The following is a 10,517-nucleotide window of genomic DNA, read 5'->3' as shown; positions in this document are numbered from 1 at the left end:
AAAGTTGGAAAATAATAAAGCTCCAGGAATGGATCTCATCACGGCAGAATTAGTGAAATTTGCAGGCCCAGAATATACTAAGCACTACATCAGCTAATAGTTAACATATGGTTAACTGAAATAATCCCAGAGGAGTGGAACCTAAGTATTGTATGTCCTATCCATAAGAAAGGCGATGTCGTGGTATGCTCTAGCTATGGAGGAATTAGTCTGTTGTGCATAGCATAAAAAATGTTTTCCAACATTCTATTTAACAGACTCTCTCCCTTTGTGGAAGGCATAATTGGGAATTACCAATGTGGGTTTCGTCAAGGAAGATCAACTGACGATCAGATTTTCACTATTCACCAGGTCCTTGAAAAGTGTAATGAATTCCAAATTGACACACATCATCTTTTCATTGACTTCCGATCAGCCTATTACTCCATAGATAGAGATAGTCTTTTTCTGGCAATGGAAGAGATGCACATTCCACAGAAGTTAATCGCCTTAGTCAGAGCCACTATGAGAAAGACCCAATACCAAATTAAGATTCAGAATATGTTGTCCAGCCCTATAATAACTAGAAATGGAGTTCGACAAGGGGATTCCCTAGCCTGCTTTTGTTCAATATATAGCATTAGAGAAGGTAGTTAGAGATGCAGGCATCAACACAAGGGGAAGTATATTCTATAAATCAGTTCAAATTTTGGCATTTGCAGATGATATTGATATTGTGACATGTTGCGCAAATGAGAACCCCCCCACCAGCAGTGACGAGGCGGGTGAGTCAGCGCTCCCCTCCCCCTCCTCCGGACGGTAATGTAACGGTGACGCAACAGGATTTTTACGGTAGTAACAGCGGTTACTACCGCTAGCGTTACTAGCAACACAGCGCCAGGCAACAAGGGTGCCTATTACGTGGCCGTTTTCCGTATTGTCCGATCAAGGCTACATAAGGAGCAGCGAAGGCTATTCCCAGTTAGTTGTACTGAGTCAGTCAGTCAGTTCTACTGTAGCAGCCAGCAACTAGTCAGTTGTGTTGTGGCATTTGGAGTGTACTATTTGTGATACTGCAGATAGCAATAATCGTAAATCTGTAATTTGGGTGATTGTAAGTGCGAATGTGAAATAAAATTCGCTATATAAAATACGGCGTGAACTTATTTGTCGCGATATACGGCCAATACGCGACAATATAATTGGTAGAACACAAAAATCTATGAAAGAAGCTTTTCTTAAATTGAAAAGAACAGCAAAAAATGAATATACAAATTAACCAAAATACAACAAAGTACATGCCAGTAACCAACAAAGACTGTGCTAATGGACCTCCATATATTGAAATTGGATCATATAAATTTGAGGTTGTATGTAGTTTCACTTACCTTGGATCAGAAGTTAACTGTAAAAATGGCATCAGTGATGAAATAAAAAAGCGTGTACTTGCGGCAAATAAATGTCTCCATGGCCTTAGGAAACACCTGAAATCCCAATTAATACCCAGGAAAACCAAAACTATGATGTATAAAGTACTTTTAAGATCAGTGCTATCTTATGCCTCTGAGACCTGGCCACTGTCAAGATCGTATGAAAGACTGTTAAGTATATTTGAAAGGAGGATCCTGAGATATATCTTTGGACCAGTGGAAGAAAATGGAATATGGAGGAAGAGGTATAACCATGAGCTATACAAACTATTTAATGAACCAGGCATCATTGGATTTATAAAGGTGAAAAGGCTTGAATGGGCTGGACACACAATACGTGCCAGCGAGAATAGAACCATCAAGAAAATGCTTAATACTAAACCAGAAAGAAATAGGAGAGTGGGAAGACCAAAGTTAAGATGGGAAGAATGTGTGTGGCAGGACATAAGAATTTTGGGTGTAAAGAACTGGAGGAATGTAACATCGAATGGAGAAGAATGTCGAGCAATTCTGAGGAAGGCCAGGGCTCACAAAGGGCTGTCGTGCCAGTGGTGATGATGATGATATATAGTTCCTATTATATTTTAATTATGTACTTATCACGTTAAAAATCTTTATCTTTTATTGTATTTTAGGTTTTATATTATTATGGTATATTTCGATAATTCAAAACTGCACTGAATTATATATAGTATGCAATTCAGCAGCTTAAGAACACGTTAATTGTGTATTTGCTTGATGATGACTTTCTAAAAAGCCGAAACACGTAGCAAAATACTGTTAAACATCATCTGTTTTGTTGTCGTGCTGTGACGGATTTTAATAAAGAAATTTATATATATATATATATAGCTTATATTTTCGTTGTTATGAGAATTAAATTCTACACGAATTGCACATAGTGGAGCTGTTATAAGGTCCTTCTTATCAGGATTTCCAGCACCACTAAAGTCATTACTTCTCTTCTTTAATTCACTCGCCTTTACACCGCTTCCTGACTTAGTCCAAAGGCTGTGCAGTGCTGTGACCGCAAGTAGGGCTGTAGTGCTCCGTGCAGGGTCTGTTGCTATCGCTTGATCTGTCAAAGGGATCCTACCGCCTACAGCCTTACTCCAGTTCTTTGTGATGAAGTACTTCTGTTTGTTTGTCGCAAAAAGAACCCTGCTCTACGGAGTTAGTTCGAGCGCCAGTTGAAGTAAGAACTTCATTTATTACCTAGCTAAAGTTGAATTTACTCTACAATTTGTTGTAAATATTCCAAATGTCAGATGTTTTCAGAATTGAAGAAAACAGTCTTCTGGGATTTGGCACCGTGTATATGTGGTGTTAACCGACTTTTCGGAGGAACGTATCACCTCTATCTTCAGGGTAGAAGGAAAAATATAAGAAATCTGCAAGCGAAGAGACCGTGAGAACCGGTAAAAGCAGACTGGTCTCAGAAGACTGCTTTCTTCATAGTCACCGCCGTGAAAGCCTCAAATCTTACACGCTATCAGAATTCATTGGGTAACTGCATGAGATGAATTATGTTAACTCACAAGGCCTTTCCATTTTGCTTCCATCTTATGAATCTGAATGTGGATATTTGATGTTACTGCTGCGGCCGTTGCGTGACAGTTGATGGAGAAAATAGTTTATATTTGGTTTAAACGTCACGTTCTTTTACGCATGCGCATCTTACTTGTAGTGAAAGGACGAGACCAGTGATTGAGGTTATCTCTTTCCAAGGAACTCAACTGAGAATGTGTCTTCCACTCCACCCTCACCTGATGAAGGAAACAGATCCACTTTGCGAAAGGGTGTGTGCTCTAGACTGTAGAACACCGGACGATGGCGAAGTCCAAAAATCCACTGATTCTCAGTGTTATACTCCATCGTCAGAACCATTAAGAATCTACGCCTATGCTTTACTTAATCCCTGGCGTGCAAGAAGAAAGGGTATCGCGGTCGGAATAGCGACTGCCTACGGGCTGGACGACAGAGCGGTCGGAGTTCGAGTCTCGGTAGGTTCAAGAATGTTCTCTTTTCCATTTCGCCCAGACCGGCTCTGAGGCCCACCCAGCCTCTTATCCAACGGTTACCGGGGACCCTTTCCCCAGGGCTAAAGCGACAGGGGCTTGAAAGTAACAACTCGCCTCTAGCTATTGCTTAGATCAAGCAAATGCGTGTTTATACATCCACTCCCCCTACGCCTTCATGGCGTAGTGCTTAATTATTTAAGCACAGAGACAACTTTACCTCATCTTTTTACCTGCACGAAGAAGTACACGTATCACATGTTGTTGACACTTTTCCTCAACACAGATCCCTTAATATTTGTACCAAGAACACTAAATTTAATTAAACAGTCCGAAGCGCCAGTGTTTCGTCCGAGATATCGCTGCCATCATTTTCGGTATTGTACCGCGGGCGTATGGAAGCTGAGACTCTGAAGAAGGAATAGCGCTAAGGAAATTAAAGTTCAAGCGGTTAGTCGCTAGCTTCCCACCCCGGGGGCCCGGGTTCGGTCCCGGGGTCTTGTCAGGTGGGATTTGTGGTGGACAAAGTGGCGATGGGGCGGGTTTTTTCCGAGTACTTCGGTTTCCCCTGCCAATCTTCATTCCACCAATTGATTCACTAGCTTCCCACCCGGGGGGCCCGGGTTCGATCCCGGGGTCTTGTCAGGTGGGATTTGTGGTGGACAAAGTGGCGATGGGGCGGGTTTTCTCCGAGTACTTCGGTTTCCCCTGCCAATCTTCATTCCACCAATTGCTCCACAGTCACCCCCATCTATCATCTGGGGCTGGTACAATAGGCCAGAAGTGTCCCCAGTACAAGGGACTTAGTCCCACCCCACTAGCAATAAAAATTATCCGAATCATACGTCAGAGTCTACTCATGTGTTTGCAAATCGTGGCTAATCTCCACATTGACAACAGTTAGAAAATTTCACAATATTCTGAGGTGTTCTGTAGTAGGCCTAGATCCTGCTGTAGCAAACAGGAAGGATACATTTCTGTACGTTATACACGACCATTTAAAACATCGCGTTTCACAAACAAGTGTCACGTTTTAGTATTATTTTCATGCACGCCTGCATATGCAACTAACGATTGTGGCTCATCACGTATTTCCTTACACGTCACGTGGACTGAAAACCAAAACAGCCCAAGTCATCAATCTCTCAAGCAACGCTATTGCATACGAAGCGATTCTTAGAAATCCTTCTACTGCTGGAATCAATCAATTGGTAATTTATCGGAGGGCAGACAGCGAAAGTCAGCTGAGACGACGGGCGCCCATAGGGGTGCAGCTGGGTACAAGATTATTCCCCGACTTGATTCAAACCGTCAAGTTCTAATTTTCAGGGAAAGTTGTTAGACACACTCTTTCAATATTCTTCCTTTCTTGCCTTGTTTACTTCTTACGAAATTAAAATATTTGTGTATATTTTTCGACGCAAGATATAACTTCTAATGTCTGCCACTCCGTATAATTAACGTTACTCTGAGTTCTCCTGTCATATCAATTTACTGCAAGAGAAGAACATTTTGGCCTAAGAGGAAGGGATTATCAGGCGGTTAGAGACATTTCATAACGAGGGTGATCGTAATTCGTTTTCTTCATTGCACTTAACTCCGTGGGTTTAGTCCGCAAGCGAACTACGTGTATACCTACCGACTGATCGAGCAAGCGACCGCCGCTTGTCAGCGAAGTTAGTGCCAAATTTAGCGGATAGAAGGTGTCGCGTGGTAAGTGTAACGAATCCCCTCTGCCGTTAATCTCAGATTTCTAGACCGGAGCCGCTACTTTTCCATTCAAGTAGCTCCTCAATTATCCTCACGAAGCTGAGTGGACCCTGTTCCAGACCCACTATTTCTCATAAAATTTGGTAGCGCCGGGAATGGAACAAGGACCTCTGGCTCTATAGCCAGGAACTCTTGACCACTGGAGAACACAGGCGGTTCATTGCACTTAGATGTAGGTTAGAAATGCGTACAAAATTTTGGCTGGAAAACTTAAAAGGAAGGATCTGTTTGAGTTCATAGGCAATATGGGAGAACACTACAAAAATTGGTCTTTAGTAGACACTATGGCAGGATGTAGACTAGATGTAGTTGGCTTATGAGGGGCACCAGTGGCAGGTTCTTCAAACCCAATAGTGAACCTACGAGTTTCGCAAAAGACATGGAATTTTTTGACTAGATGAGCGACTTTGCTTCGTGACTCTAGCCCGGCAGCAGCATATCTGGCTACGGTAAACCCCAATCTGACTCAGTTTCCTCATGCTTCTCAGACTTTGCATTCTAATTTTCTGTTTTAATGGTTGGCCTAGTTTTCATACAAATTAATTGTTAAGCCAACGCATCACAAGGAAAACCTACAGAATCTTGGAGGAGTGTCTTAAAGTTTCTGTGAGTGTCTTCTCCTAAATTAGGAACTCGAAATCATAAACACAGATATGAAGGACCTTAAAATGAGAAACTTCAACTCTGAAGATGTCTTTTCCCATTTTAATGACAATGAAATGGTTTGCGGTGGAAGGCGAGACTATGTAATCCTTTGTCTTTATATTTCAACATTTCCCCTTCATTCGCTAAGATAGATGCTCCCGTTCCATCACTACATTCACCCCCTCCACCTTACCCCTGCTATTGGTTTGCAGAAGTTTTGGCAGTTGGATTGATGGATTGGTTTGTGGCTGCTTTCCCCACTCTAAACCTTCATCTGGCAAATAGTATGGCCTACACAGTGCCTGCCTATATCCTTCCACGTCACTCCTCAATTTCACTTCTTGCAGAAACCAACTAAAATAAACACATTTTATATCTAGGTCATTTCATCAAACTTTTGTGTATTCCCTTTGATAGATCTTCCAAAACGTGTATCGGGCAAGTTGTTCATCTCCATTCCTTAATATCCTTCCGTCTACATTTATGCGATTATGTACTTAAGCATCTAATCCATATTTACTCCATATTTTCAACCTGCTTCGATTCGCGGGAAGACAACAGCAAGATTTGGCATAATTTCATTTCAGAAAAAATAATGTAGGTTTATGAAATCGCGTTGCTGCTAGTGCGCGCGCGCGCGTGTGTGTGTGCGCGCGCGTGCGCGGGCCCGCGAACATGTGTCTTCCTCCTTTCAAGTTTTGAATAATTGAGAGAATTTCACGATAGCAGTATGAATATTTTGCCTAAATGAATACTACAATGGAATATTCAGTTTATTTTGATAAATATAATAGCATAGTTACGTTATATACATTATATAATATAATTATATTTTGAATATATTGTTATTTAGAACTTATCTTTGTTGTTCGGGTCCTGTTGTGTGCCATGATGTGGGGTTTTTGTCCGTCAAAACAACAGATTTATAAAAAATTAAACCAATCTAATATCACTGTGTTTCATTGGTTTGATATAGTGACTGCTACTTGTTTCGACCCCTATCAAGCAGTATTCTTCAGTAGATCATTCGTTATTTACGTGTATTTATTCAAATATGGAACCAGATTTATGTATGTTTATTGCTAAAATCCTTATAATCTATACAATTTTGGCTAATTTTCCATATTTTGTTCCGTCAATTCTCTGTCAGATTCTGTTTCCGTTACTATATTAGTATAATCTAAGTTCTGAGATATATATATATTGATATTGCATGATATGGGTGAATTACTTACAAGTCATTATAATACACGTACTTTGGTTAAAATTTTATTTTTATATTCTTGTTTCGTCGTTGCGATGTAATTTTCCATGTTTCTTGTCGTGTATTTGTAGTTCATGCCTTCAGGGGTCCGTTGTCATGTTCTCACATTTACACATAATTAGCGTGCATTATAATAATAAAAGTTCTGAGTCATATGTATTTAAATTGCGTGGTGTAGGTGAATTACTTACATGTTATGAGTGATACTCGCGTACGATATTATTACTAGTCATATTATATGCATCTTATTAATGCTTGTAGACCTTTTGCTGGGTAACGGTAAGGAAATGACGCCCGTTGCTGGTGCAGCATATTCTTAGTAAACCGTGTTATGCAATCGGTTTCTGGGCAACAGCTCGGTAACACGTTCCCACGGAAACGAATACCCTCGCAACAAGAGAAAAACGATGTTTTATATGTGATTCTTGCCGAGAAGTTATAATCTGGACAGTTGGAGCAATGCCAGTTCATTTGAGTTCTGCAAGAGAGGCTCTGAAGACATAGCTCTATATTTCAGTTGGCGTTTCACTTGTGGGATATTTACCGGACAGTAATGACGTGAGCAAAAAAGCTGAAAAGTTTCCATTGTTGAGAGCTGTTACCAAGCAACGGCTAGTAATGAGACTGCAAGCTGGAGATGTCTTAGCGTGTAGTGATTTATTAAATGAAGATATCAGCGATAACGTATAGTTATCTGTAGTTACGAGCTGTAAGTAATCAATAAATCTATTCACCACTACATACCCCGTCTATAGCCACACATAAATCGTGACAGTACGTTCCTCCTTGATTTTCTTATGTGGTGTCGTAACTGAGTTGTTCTTTAAATACGAGTTATTGATTATTAATATATCTATTGGGACTAAATTTTAATTATATCTCGCCAATGGCCCCTGAGATACATTGGACAGACAAGACGTATATTTGAAACCCTACAAAGGGGATATATCCAGGCCACAAAACATACAAGCAAACTATAAAATATGCCCAACACATACTTGACACAGGACACATATACAATGCATTCGAGGAAGAAATTAAAGTACTGCACATAAAAAGGAGGGCTAATTACTAAAAACATTTGAACGTCTTCAAATTAAAATTTGAATAGACAGAAGCTAAAGTTACGTAACACCTTCACATATGCAAATAACACCACATTTGACCTTATAATGGATTATGACATATTCAAGAATACTGCCGGCTGATGATCCAAATATGGATCGAAACATGTAGCAGTCACTAAATAAAACCAATGTAACAGAGTCAAATTACTAGATTGGCTTAATTTTGATAAACTTTTTGTGTTGACAGCTAATGAAAAAACATATAATTACTCGTAGAACTTCTAAATATTGATATGATTGTATATCAGCCTTAACTCGCGTCCAGAAATGTAACATTTTACATTGTGTGTAAATTCTACCTAAGGTTTTAGGGTTGGAATTTTGAACCCTAACCACCAACATATCAGAACAATTTACATACTAATTGCTTGATGTCGGAGTTCCATCAGCTCCAGCAATATTTTATAGCTTACCTGGCATAACACAGTTTGAACAGAGGTTCATAAATATTGATGCCTTGGAAAATAGTTTTGGCATGTTTCCAAGGAAAATTTGCAAAAATATACCTATTATTTTCGCTGTGTTAATTAGGTTTTTCAGTTTTACAGCGTATAGTTTTTGGCCATGATACCAAAGTTTCTGAGGTACATGATTCCTCCGACTTCATGATAAAACATGCACACTTCGACACTGAAGACAACATGTTCCTCGAAATTTTGGCCCATCAATGAGAGGTGTAATTACCCAAGGATAAAACTAACACCAATAAATAAGGACCATGAAGGCGTAAAATTAGTCACATGTCTGCTATGCCGCTCTTTTTGTCTCTTAGCATCATATTTTGTTCCTAACTTGCTTAATAAATATATATCGAAGCGAACAACATTCGGAACAAATGATATAGAGATGAACCAATCGCATTATATATTTATCTTCGTCACATTTTCCGTAATTTCTACAGTCTTGGACGTAATTGAAGAGAAAATCACTTTCATACTGCGTCATCTCCGAATTCTTTAACCACTGAACTGATGTTCTCACCCCACCCCCTCCGGTTTCATTTTTTTTTCTGAGCCAAAATCAGAATTTAGTATGCACGAAGTGGAAGTCCAGAGGCAGTAGCATAGAGAATTATCCAAAACTGTTAAGCAGTGACTACATTCCCTAACTTGATTTTAAGTGAAATTAGTAAGATTGTGCAGGTCACAGTAGACGCGCCGTGTAAGGCATAACATTTCTTCGCCCTCTAGAACACTAGTATTGAGTGTTCGAATCCCACTCAAGACATTGATGTTTGTCTGAATTTTTTATGTGTTTATGCGTAGTTAGCGGCCTTGTGAAGGCCTGATCCCCCTTCCAAGGAGTCCTACCGACTGTCTAATATTAAGAACTGGAGTGAAACAAGACGTTTCACGGATACCCTATGCTCCAAGTGGGGAGTAACACGGATAGATAGATAGACGGATAGACGGACGAATGGTTGAGATTGAAATAACTGAAGCATGTACATACCTGTAAAGCAAATTGTCAAAATACGCTCACTTACCTGACAGATTTTTCTGTCTTTTAAACTACACATTTTCAGGTCAAAAGAGATATTTATCTGTGTGGATAATACAGGGCGTCCAGATGAAAAGTATCCAAAATAAAATCATTATATCTCAGGAAGAATTTATTATACACATCAATGTGTTACACCATCACAGAAGGAAACTATCAAAAATTTTTTCTGCATATATAACTTTCTCAATGAATTTAAATGTGGGCTCCCTTGGTTGCACGATAAATAACGAGGCTTGAAGCATGTTTTGTGTTACCATAGCCACAACGTCCCTTATGCGGGCTTTCAGGTGTGAGGGTCGTTGATCTTAACCTGGTAGACAATGTTCTTCACATAACCACACAAGAGAAAATCCACTGGGGTTAAATCTGGCGACCTTGGAGGCCAAGCGATTGGTCTACCTCTTCCAATTCATATCCCAGCCATCTCTCTGTCCAGGTGGTTCCTGACATGGTGACTAAAATATGGCGGCGTATGCGCGCAAGCTTGATATGAAAAGAAAACTTTCAGAGTTTTCTTTCCGATGACATAAACTGGATACATGTGTGACAATTACCGTATTTACGCATGTATAGGCCGCACATTTTTTGCAAAAAATTCAAGAGGAAAACTGGGGTGCGGCTTATATTCGAAATATTCGAAATCACACTTTATTTAAAAAAAAATATATATTCCTAATTAGTAATACAGGGTGTTCTACTCCTGAAATAATATTCCAAGAAAATTATTTTTTCTATAATTTCTGTCTGAAAATTGTGCTGCGGCCTATACATGCGTAAATAT

The sequence above is a fragment of the Cryptotermes secundus genome, unplaced genomic scaffold (genome assembly GCF_002891405.2).
Source record: "Cryptotermes secundus unplaced genomic scaffold, Csec_1.0 scaffold385, whole genome shotgun sequence".
Lineage (NCBI taxonomy): Eukaryota > Metazoa > Arthropoda > Insecta > Blattodea > Kalotermitidae > Cryptotermes > Cryptotermes secundus.
This window is presented reverse-complemented; position numbering follows the sequence as displayed.